Source organism: Pinus tabuliformis, chromosome 1_2 (genome assembly GCF_031772625.1).
Source record: "Pinus tabuliformis cultivar Carrire ecotype Pingquan chromosome 1_2, CPIR1, whole genome shotgun sequence".
In the NCBI taxonomy this organism is placed as follows: domain Eukaryota; kingdom Viridiplantae; phylum Streptophyta; class Pinopsida; order Pinales; family Pinaceae; genus Pinus; species Pinus tabuliformis.
In genome coordinates, this window is record NC_142298.1 from 107,037,889 (window position 1) to 107,050,110 (window position 12,222).

The following is a 12,222-nucleotide window of genomic DNA, read 5'->3' on the forward strand; positions in this document are numbered from 1 at the left end:
TACCTCTGCAACCTATTCCATTGTGTTTAGAGCATCTAAATCATCTAGGAATGACTCTTTCTGAGCCAAAAATGGTCGAAAACTGCCAAAGTTATGGCCTCTTTAGTTTTCCCTAAGAAAGATCTAGTAAAACTAGAGAAACTCCAGTTAACCTCGGCAAAATTGGCACAATTCTGGATTTAGCGGGCCTGCCAAACTATCACCAAGTTAATGTGCAGGTTAATTAGTGGATAAGAATGGATTAATTAGCATAAAATCCACTTAGCATTTTAATTGCACGGTTAGCAATAGCGCTAGTTCCTGGCTATGAGGTAGGGTCACCTGGGAAGGGGCTCGGCGTGTGGGGCTGGCCCTCTCTTCCCCCAAATTCCACGTGCTTAAACTTCAAATAAACATTTTTCCCACCATACATTAAGTGACTGATCCGAAATGGATACTAAATCAAGAAGAAAAGGTATTACAGACTCATGTGCAGGAATTCCTATATTATTTAGTGCAATGCATCGAAAAGATTGTGAATAATACAGACATTTAACAATTGGAAAACATAACAATTCAACACATCAACACAACAAGTAATCAAGGAGTTCACCAAACTTTCTGGCTACGTCTCCTAGTCTAACTTTCAGTGTCGACCTCTATATTATGTCTTCAAGAAGAAAGTTTACAGGTGTGAGCTCAATGAGAGCCATAACACAACAAACAATGATATTACATAGGGATTTCACTCGAAAACCTCGAGTCTAAGTAGTGTACAGACTCTCCCTCTTAGTGCCTCTTATCAACTATTCGTAGCTATGCATTTTCTCTCGCTCTCTGTCTCCCCTCTGTCTCTAACCTCCTGTTATGTTATGGGATGAGTTTTTATGCTTAACAACACTTGTCTGTTCATTTCCCTATTCGGGTTCTCTGGCGTCTGTCCGTTCCCCTTCTCCTCTGGGCTCTCTAGCTCCCATCGAGCATTCATGCACTTGTTTTCGAAAAACTTGAGGCACAATGCAGCTAATAGGATGAAATACTGGCAGGCACAGGTGGAACCAGCCGTTTGGCCATCCCCCAGCACAAATCCTCGAAATAACGCATTTTCGGTTCCCAAAGGAAATACACAGAAACATAGGAAATCCCGACAAAAACAATTTATGCCGGAACTCAAATAACATTAAATCACGTCCATAAACCTATTGAGTCCAGCCTTTATCGCACATCGCAAGGCATGGCTCTGTTATATGTCTGCGATCCCCTCTGCCAATCTCGACGCTATCAACGCTTCGCATATCGCATGATCACGGGCCGTTGTATTGTTTCACCAATCCACTCGCCGGTCGTCAATTGTCGATATCGACGTATCGCATATCAGCCCTTCACGATGCTATGGGTCCTTTCCCCATTGCTTTGGTGCGATGCAATAATCGCAATCGCATATCAAATGAATCCTTGGCCTGCAGTAAGTCCTCCCTTTGGTGTATTTACGGTGCGATACGATCTCGCTCCATCGTTGATCTGTGCACTTGATCAATGGTTCATATGTCATCGTTGATCGCAAATCACTTGAGGCTGAGGTTGATATGCCACTAGCTTCCTCTGATGTGATTTGATCTCATCCATTGATCCCGTGGATCCAACGACTCTGGGGAATTCACGTTGTGCTTCTCTGTTTCCTTTGGACTTCTTGTTTTTCCACCATTCTTTCACTTGCACTATTAAATCAAATGAAGACTTTAGACTTAGAGGTTTTTATATAAGATCCGTTTTGGATCATGTCTTCCCATTGAAAAGCTTTTGGACCACCAAAAGTTGGTTTTAGGCATCGATTAAGTGAGGATACTTCTCCTTCACCTGTCTAACTTCTATCCATCGTGCTTTGCTTATATTTGACCCTTTGAGTCCCACTCTCAGGTAATCAATGTCCCCTTGACGCATAGTTCTTACCTTCCTGTCCAGAATTGTGTCCTCCTGTAACTCATTGAGATACTCAGGCAACAAATCCCCAATAGAAGGCAACTGACTTTGCTCTTCAGGATCTTCAATCAATGAAGGTTAATACAATATCAAGTTTTCTGCATTCACAACTGAATAGATCTGCATATAAGCTGGAAAATCAAGGCGAAAAGCATTTTCACCAATTTTATCAAGTATCTTGAAAGCTCCATACCTTATTGGTTTTAGCTTCTTACCTTCACCTTGCATTCTATCTTTGTTGATGTATAGCCAAACTTGATCACCAACTTGAAAACTATGTTCATCTCGATGCTTGTCATGTCTTGCCTTGTACTTGGCTTGACTTCTTTCCAGTTGTTCCTGTACTGCCTGGTGAATTTCCTAGATTTGTTCAATGAACTTGGTTGCTTTGTCCACAGCACTGTGTCCATCATTTATTATTTCTTTACCAAAGACAAAATCCAAGGGAGACTTTTGTATAAAACCAAAACAAGTCTCAAAAGGAGATCTCTAAGTAGAAAAGTGCCTAGCACGGTTGTAAGCATGTTGCACATAACACAAATGCTCATCCCAAAGCTTGGGATGCTTGCTGCAATAGCCTCTGAGAAACTGGATCACTATCTTGTTTACCACTTCTATCTGACCATCTATTTGTGGATGAAATGCTGTGCTCTTCTTCAACCTGGTGTCCATCAACTCCCATAGATTTGACCAAAACTTCCCAACAAATCGAGAATCTCAATCAGATACAATAGAAGTGGGTAACCCAAAATGAACCCATACATTCTAAAAGAACAACTTTGTTGTTTGTTCAGCTATAACCTTCTTGTTACATGGTGTCAAAATACACATTTTACTAAACCTATCCACAACAACATACAAATAATCATGACCTTTCCTAGATTTGGGCAATCCCCCAACAAAATCCATGGAAAAACTTTCTCAAGGATGAGAAGGAATTGGAAGTGGAGTGTACAAGCCTAATTTCCGATTATTGGGCTTGTTTGTAGCATAAATAGTACACCCTTTGATATATCTAGAAACTGTCTCATGCATTCTTGGCCAATAACAGAACCTTTGAAATTGTGCAACTATTTTACATACACCAAAATGACCTAAATATTAGAAGTATGTGCTTCTTGGATTATGTTAACTCTTTCAGTTTGTGGAATGCATAACTTTCCCAAATGATATAAGAGTTGGTCCTTTACATAATAATCCAATTCTTCTACTTGCTTGCCATGATTTAAAGTTGCATATACATCTTTAAAATCTACTTCTTGAGCGTATTGTTCAATGTAACTTTCATGCATTACTGAGTTATGCTTAACTATAGTAGATGCATTTATGATTGGTCTTGATAACATGTCTGCAACCTTATTGCGTATGCCCTTCTTATATCTGATGACAAGAAGAAATTGCTGTGGAAAACCAATCCACCTATAATGTCTTGATTTTTGCAATTTAGTTTGTGAGTGCAAATATTGAAGTGGTTGATGATCTATATGTATGATTGGTTCTTTACCCATTAGGTAATGTTTCCACTTTTTCACAGTTTGTAATAATGCATACAATTATTTATCATATGTGGGATAATTAACTACTGCAGGATTAAATGTCTCAAAATGATAGCATATGGGGTTTTTGTGTTGCATCAACACTGCTCCCATGGCATAGTCACTGGCATCTGTCTCAATCTCAAATGGATGTTGAAGATCTAGTGGTGCTAGTACTTGTGTTGTACTAATTTTCTGTTTTAAGGTGTCGAAGGCTTTCTCCTATTTTCCTCCCCACTTAAACACCGATTTCAATCCTATTAAAGCATGTAATGGAGCTGCAATCAAAGAGAAGTTAATAATAAACTTTCTCCAGTATTGTGCTGCCCCTAGGAAACTGCTATCCTCTATAGTAGATTTGGGTTTAGGCCAATTGACACTGACTTCAACCTTAGAGGGATCTATCTTCAATTCACCACCCCCTACAATATAACCCAAATAATTTAAATATGTTCTGCCAAATTCAAATTTTGACAGTTTTACATAGATATTTTCTCTTTTTAAAACATCTAAAGTCTGCTTCACATGCTTTACATGGTCTTCCCATGTCTTACTAAAAACATGAATGCCATCTAAATAAACAATTACAAAATCATTAGTAAATGGTCTGAGTACATCATTCATGACTCTCATAAATGTAGCAGGAGCATTAGTTAAGCCAAAAGGCATAACCAACCATTCATACAGTCCTTGCTTTGTCTTGAAAGCAGTCTTCCATGCATCCTATTATGTAACTCTTACTTGATGATAACCACTTTGCAAGTCTAACTTAGAAAAGTAAACTACTTCTTTCAATTGATCTAATAAATCATCAATACGAGGAAGAGGATAATGATTTTTTATCGTTATTTTATTTAGTGCTCTATCATCAATTAACATTCTCCACGAACCATATTTCTTTCTCACGAGCATGATTGGAGATCCAAATGGTGATGTTCTTGGTCGTATAAACTCTTTATCGAGCAACACCTGTACCTTTTTCTTTATCTATGCATTCTATAAAGTTGACAACCTGTACATTCCAATGTTAGGTAATGGAGCATCTTGGCATAAATAAATATCATGTACTATTTCTCGCTTGGGTGACAAACCTTCTGGTTCTTGAAATAGAACATCATACTCTGAAACAAATTTAACTAAATCAGCTTTTTTTTTTAGAATCACAACCTTCAAATGCATTGGATTTTTCAAGATCCTTTGCCTTTACAACCATTAGTAAAAATTTCTTACTTGAATTGACAATTCTCTTCATTTGCCCTGAGTTTATGAGAGAATAGTTACCTTTGAGTTTATGAGCTCTTACAATGTATTATATTCCATTTTTAGTGAGTTGATACTTATTTTCATCTCTATAGAAAATAGCTTTCCTATCATACAAGTATGGACTTCCCAAAACAATACCACATATATCTAATGGAACTATATCTAATTCAACCTCATCTACAAATGTTGATCCAATAGAAAACCAAAGTTTACATTGTCTCATTACTTGTAGCTTCGTTTTATCACACACCCAACCTAATGGATATGGCTTCTCATGAGGTTTTATTCGTAATCCCAACTTCTTTACAATTGTTTCAGAAATCAAATTTAGTTGTGATCCACTATCAAACAAAGTATCAATCTTATTGTGCTTGAAAATTACTCTAATATGAAAAAGCTCATTTCTTTCCCTCTCATTATTTTCATTATCAACAAATTGTGTAAAATTACTTGTGGCTGCTTCAGAATCCTTACCTTTAATACCTGTGGCTGCAACTGTTGTTTCATCACCTGAATCTGATCCCAAGTCCTGTTGAATAGCAACAACATTCTTTTTCTTCTTTCCACCGAACTTCTTAGGTTTTCATTCTGGATGCAAAGACCAGTAGTGTGCGTCATCATGTCCTTCTTTCTCGCAATGAGTGCATGAAGGTTTATACTTCTTTATAGTGTTTTCTTTCTTCTCCTTCCATTGTAGTTTCTTCTTTTCCTTTCTCTTGCTTATAGAACATTTAGATGATCCCCCAACCTCTAGGTTTACATTCTTACCTCTAGCTTCTAGATGTGTGGCTTGAATTGATACATCATCTAAGCTAGTGGGATTAAACATGAGAATAGTATGCTTTAAATAACTATGAAGACCACCTATATACTTCAATAAAGTCTCAGGTGAGTCTAATGATATACCTAGAGTTAAAGCTCTATTTTTGAATTCCTAAGTATAACTTTGTACACTTTGACCCTTCAATTGACGAAGAGTTTTCCAACTCATCACTGCCTACTACATGTAAGCTAAAGGATAGAATTTCTTTTTGATAGGAGAAACAAATTCATTCTAGGTAGAAATGATTTTACCATGTTTTTGCAGATCAGCTTGTATCTTGCCTTCCAACCATACTAGTGTAGTTCCTCCAAGTCGACGACTAGCCAGCTAAATCTTCTTCCTTTCTGAATCAACGTTCTGTACCCTGCAATATACATCAATTTGTCTTATCAAATTATCTAGATTTTTTGCATTGAGTTCTCCATCATAAATTGGCAAATCAAACTTCACATCTAATTTGGTTAAGGAAGTTTCCTTCTTCTTCTTAGAAGAGCTAGAAGATGATGATGACGAGGATGATGATGGAGGAGATGGTGGAGGAGATGGTGGAGGAGATGATGGAGGAGTCATTCCTCCTTTTCCTTTGTCTGGTTTGGGTGTTGCAGTGTTTTCACCTTGATCCTTCTTAACTCCAGATACATCTCTACCATCATGGCTTGGAGTGTCTTAAAACTTTCTATAAATTGATATTCTCATCACAATAGAGATTCTTCTGCCATTCTCCTTTGAGAATAGATTCTTCCAATCTCTGGATTTTCCTCAACAAGTTCTCCTTCTCCTAGTCTGAGCTTTAATCTATTTAGCATTCAAAATCCAGCACAAGCTTGTAGAACCTTAATAAAACCAAAACCAAATTCTCTGATACCACTTGATATGAAATGGATACTAAATCAAGAACAAAAGGTATTACAGACTCATGTACAGGAATGCCTATATTATTTAATGCAATGGATAGAAAAGATTGCGAATAATACAAACATTTAACAATTGGAAAACATAAAAATTCAACACATCAACACAGCAAGTAATGAAGGAGTTCAACAGACTTCCTGGCTACATCTCCTGGTCCATATTTTAGTGTTGACCTCTATATTATGTCTTCAAGAATAGAGTTTACAGGTGTGAGCTCAATCAGAACCATAACACAACAAACAATGATATTACACAGGGATTTCACTCAAAAACCTCGAGTCTAAAGAGTGCACAGACTCTCCCTCTTAGTGCCTCTGATCAACTGTTCGTAGCTGTGTGTTTTCTCTGACTCTCTGTCTCCCCTCTATCTCCGAGCTCCTGTTATATTATGAGATGGATTTTTAAGCTTAACAACACTTGTCTTTTCATTTCCCTGTTCGGGCTCTCTGGCTTTTGTCTGTTCCCCTTCTTCTCCGAGCTCTCTCGCTCCTGTCGAGCATTCATGCACTCATTGTCGAAACGCTTGGGGCACAGGGCATCTAATACGATGAAATATTGGTGGGCATAGGTGGAACTGACCATTTGGCCTTCCCCCGGCAAAAATCTTCAAAATAACACATTTTCAGTTCCCAAAGGAAATACACAGAAACATAGGAAATCCCGACAAAAACACTTTATACCAGAACTCAAATAACATTAAATTGCATCCATAAATCTATCGGGTCTAGCCTTTGTTGCACATCACAAGGCATGGCTCTGTTATATGGCTATGATCCCCTCCGCTGATCTCGACACTATCGGCGCATCGTATATCGCATGATCACAGGCCTTTGTATTGTTTCACCATTCCACTTGTTGATTGCCAATCATCAATATCAGAGTATCGCATATTAGCCCTTCACGATGCTATTGGTCCTTTCCCCATTGGTTTGGTGCGATGCGATATTCTGATGCGATAATTGCAATCGCATATCGCATGAATCCTTGGCCTACGGTAAGTCCTCCCTTCGACGTATTTGTGATGTGATACAATCTCGCTCCACTGTTGATTTGCATGCTGAATCAATGGTTCATATGTCATCACTAATCGCAAATTGCTTGAGGCTGAGGTTGATATGCCACTGGCTTCCTTCGATGCGATTTGATCTGATCCGTTGATCCCGTGGATCCAACGGCTCTGGGGAATTCACATTGCGCTTCTCCATTTCCTTTGGACTTTGGTTTTTTCTGCCATTCTTTCACTTGTGCTATTAAATCAAATGAAGACTTTAGACTTAGAGGTTTTTATATAAGATCCATTTTGGATCAGTGACAGTGGCGCGGTATGGTCGTAAGTCTTTGGGTTTATGTGGGCGAGGTCACGACTTCGATTCCCCGTCCTGCCAAAACAATTTTACCCGACCTTTGAGAGGGCACATGGCGGCGTTTGGGCTTGCTACGTGTCAGCCTCTCATTGGTCCACCAAAACTGCCATAGACAATTCTAATGCCGACACTTATCACATCCCAATTGAGCCACTATTGGCAATATTCTAAGGCATATTCCTTGGAATATTCTTTTTCCTGACTGGGCTATACGGATGCCTAGTCAGCATCCCAGTTAGTCCTATACCCAAAATTTGCCTCTTTGGCAAAGCGGACAACAGGTTCTATCTTTTTTGAGTGAAACGAGTTGCATTGGGGTCATATCGCTGAGGCGAACTCGATCGTTTAGGCTTTGAGTGATTCTGAGCACTTTGATTTTTCAGCAAATTTTTGCCCCTAATCTATATTCTAGTCACTCCTTCCCACTGACAAGATTTTGGACCCACAAAAGTTGGTTATCTGATGAGAGATGAATACTATTCTCCTTCCCAAGTTCTATCAATTGATTCTACTTGGAGAAATCTCCATGACAACCACTTGCGTTCATTGACATATCTTGCCTTGCAAATGGCTTGGCACTTCAACCAATTAACTGCTTTTACTATTGACCCAATCCAACACTTGCTTGTGGCTTGCTGATTAAAGACCCTGTTGTACCAAAGCGATCTCTCGGTGCTTAGAAAGCTAACTGATGGCATTACCACTGAGAATCATGTTCCTCCTTTGTTACACGTGCATTCAATATAATCTTCTCCTTGGAAACCACTTTTCCAATTTAAGCCCATCTTAGTGAACTACAACAATGAGTTCCAATATCAGTAATAAAAAGAAAAGAAATGACCATTCTTCTACCTCCACGGTTCCAAATTCCACATCTAGAAGAATGCATTCTCCATCTCTTTCACTTCTTGGTGTCAACACATCAAATGATCTACAATGGCTGCAAATTTTTTTTTGGCATTTTTGTCCACTTTCGCTTCTTGAATCAATCATCCTCCAGTATTAAAATGTGCTTATTTCATTATTTGAGAATCAAGGCTAATCAGGAGCCTCTTGTTCAAGCATGGACCTTCCAAAATCCTACGACATCTTCTCATAAGAAACACCATTAACCTTGAAAAAAACACTCATGCAAGAATATAACTTGATGACCTCTTCCTTTCTCTTCTTCAAAGCAACAAATGTCACATCATGTGAACATCACCATGTACTCTTACATTTTTTTGTATAAACCATCAACTAAACACAATTCGGCAAAACATGCTTCTTCAAATAACTGACTTTCAAGTCAAGCAAAATCATGTACACCAACTTGAAGATTTACAACAAGAATTAAACATTCTCATGAAACAATTCGTCACATATCCCTTTCATCTTTGGAGACAAAATTAACTCTTCCAAGTCGATATAACGTACATGTAACAATCAATCGACCATAGAAGATGACACTCATGCATGTGAAAATGATCAACATTCTCAAGTTGACAACATACATGTTAACAAAGCAATCAACCAACACAAGTCAATCACTCATGCATGTTCAAGCACAATGAAACTATTAAAAATTCCACTGTTCACACACACAAACTCTCATGCATGTATAACAATTCTCAACTCTCTCACAAGTACAATCACAAGTACAAGAATCTCGTTCGTATGTACGAGTACTTAAAGACCTAAAATGACCAAATTTGTTGTACTAAAGTGAGTCAACATACTCCACTTTCGAACACCTTCCTCGTGTAAACATGCAAGTTCAAGAATGCAACATGCATGCATATTTGTAGTTGCTAATTGCCATCTTTCCTGCATCTAAGTGAGTCAACATAAATTTACTTTTCCAACATCTTGCTTCATGCAATATGCATCATACTTTCAAGAGAAAAGAAATGCATCCAAATAACAAGGAAATGCATCAATATTAAGGCAATATTTGCACCAATTATCAAAATAAATGCAAGGCCTTAATTGGTTAAGAAATCTAACCATCTCTTTCCAAACCATTTCAACGACGCTTCTTTTAGCTGCACTTCATCATGTGTATCATCCTGACCCACATCAATTATGGAATCCTCTTTTCTACCTTTTCCAAAATCTTTCTCCACCTTCTTCAAATGTCGTTGATGACTTGTTGGATGCAAAGTCCAACACTTGTCTACAACATGACCCTACTTATGGGAATGAGTGCAAAATAATTACATCTTCTTTTCAACATGGTTTCCATTATCCAATGGACCTTTGGCTTTCTGTCTCTTTTGTTTTAAAAGTTTCCTGTGTATGGCTATACTCTTCCAACACCTCGAAACAGTATGGTTATTCAAACCACAAAAGGAACATGTAAATTTTCTCCAAATCTTATGTGAAGATTTACCATTTTATCATAATCAAAAGAAACTTGATTAAATGAAAATTTATACATTGCATATTCACCTTTGTCGCCTTCTTGAGGAGGTGAATTTGATGAGGTAGTGGCTCTCTTCAGAATACCAACAATGGTTTCAATGCCCTTAGAGCTTTCAATATCCTCTTGTTTTCCATTTCCACTAGTTGCATGCTTATGAGCATCTTCTCGCAAAGTGGGTATAAAACTTTTGCATTCCTCATGAACACAAAATTCACAAGATTGAGGTAATGAACATGTAATGAAAGTCCTTCTTGGAACACCTTCATGTGTTTCCTTGGATTTGTAGCATTCTCCATCATGTTGTCCATAACCAAGACCCAAATACCTAGGCCTTTCCTCAACAATAATTCGCTCAACTATGCCTTGTGCATGTTTTCCTAACCCTTTACCTTCATAACCCATCTTCATCAATAATTTCGACCATATTCCTCCAGTGTGTCTCTCAAAAGCACCAAAACATTCATTTTGGGAGGAAATTGAAGATAAACTTGAATTTCATACCTCATTTTCATCCACATACTTGGCTAGGGTTTCCTTGGCATCATGGAGTTGAATCTCCATCTCATGCATCTTTTTAAGAATATTCTGCTTCTCCTCGTTCATGACAATCAAATCCTCTTGAAGAATAGTGTTGTCCTTCCTATATTCATTCATCTATTACACCATATCTCTCATGATGATAAGCTCTTGAAACATATCTAAATCAAAGAGTCTTGCTAAGGAAGATGGATTAGAAACATCACTTGGTGAAGATTCCATCACACTTGTAATGCATCAAAAATATTCACAAAGCTTAAAAAAGTTTCTCAACAAAGGAGCATCTCCCTTCTTCAGCTTACACACATAAACTTGCACACAGTTAAATTATCCTTGCACAAATACAAAACCAATAGCTAATTTTCTATCTAACCTTAGAAAACCATCTCAGGGTTAAAATGAGCTAATAGTGCTCTGATATCAACTTGATCTGAAATGTTGGGAAAACTTGTTAATGTTATGCAAGCTCCCTCATCAGTATTAAAAATGTGTTTAAGATCGTCTCAAATTAACCAAAATGTGAGGGATTCTGTGTCAAGTGTTGAGTGACTTTTATGATCAATTTATGAGGTTAATTAGCTGTTTAAAACACATACACAACAAGTAAAATGAAGAGAAGTAACACACAACAACTCATAACACAAAAATTTGATAAAGGAGTTCACCTCTCTTGGGCTACATCTCCTTGGACCTGCTTCAATGGCTAGGCCCTCTCTGTATTGATGGTCAATTCTCTGATTACATGCACTTATAATGCTTCAATGGATTTGAAACCTACTCCATTGCATTTAGAAGACCCAAACCCAAAAAATGACTTTGCAAGCTTTGCAATTGGACTTCAACTGATCTAGGCTTAACCTCCTCTCTTGGTGGCCGTATGCTTCCTTAAACTTCAACATAGAAAAATCATGTACATAAATGCCTTTATGCCTCTGCAACCTGTTCCATTGTGTTCAGAGTATCCAAATCATCTAGGAATGAATCTTTCGGAGCCAAAATTGGTTGAAAATTGCCAAAGTTATGGCCTCTTAAGTTTTCCCTAGGAAAGCTCCACCAAAACTGGAGAAACTCCAGTTAACCCCGCCAAAATTGAAGCAATTCTGGATTTAGCGGGCCTGCGAAATTGACGCCAAGTTAATCTGCATGTTAATTAGTGGATAAGCATGGATTAATTAACATAAACTCCACTTAGTTCTTTAATCGCGCGGTTAGCAATAATGCTAGCTCCTAGTTATGAGGTAAGGTCACATGGTGAGGGAGCTGGCCCTCTCTTCCCCAAAACTCCAAGTGCTTAAACTTCAATTAAACATTGCACCCACCATATGTTAAGTGAAAATAATGTGACATAGTGGTAAGTCTTTGGGTTTCTGTGGGCGAGGTCATGAGTTTGATTCCCCAGCCTACCAAAACAATTTTACCCGACCT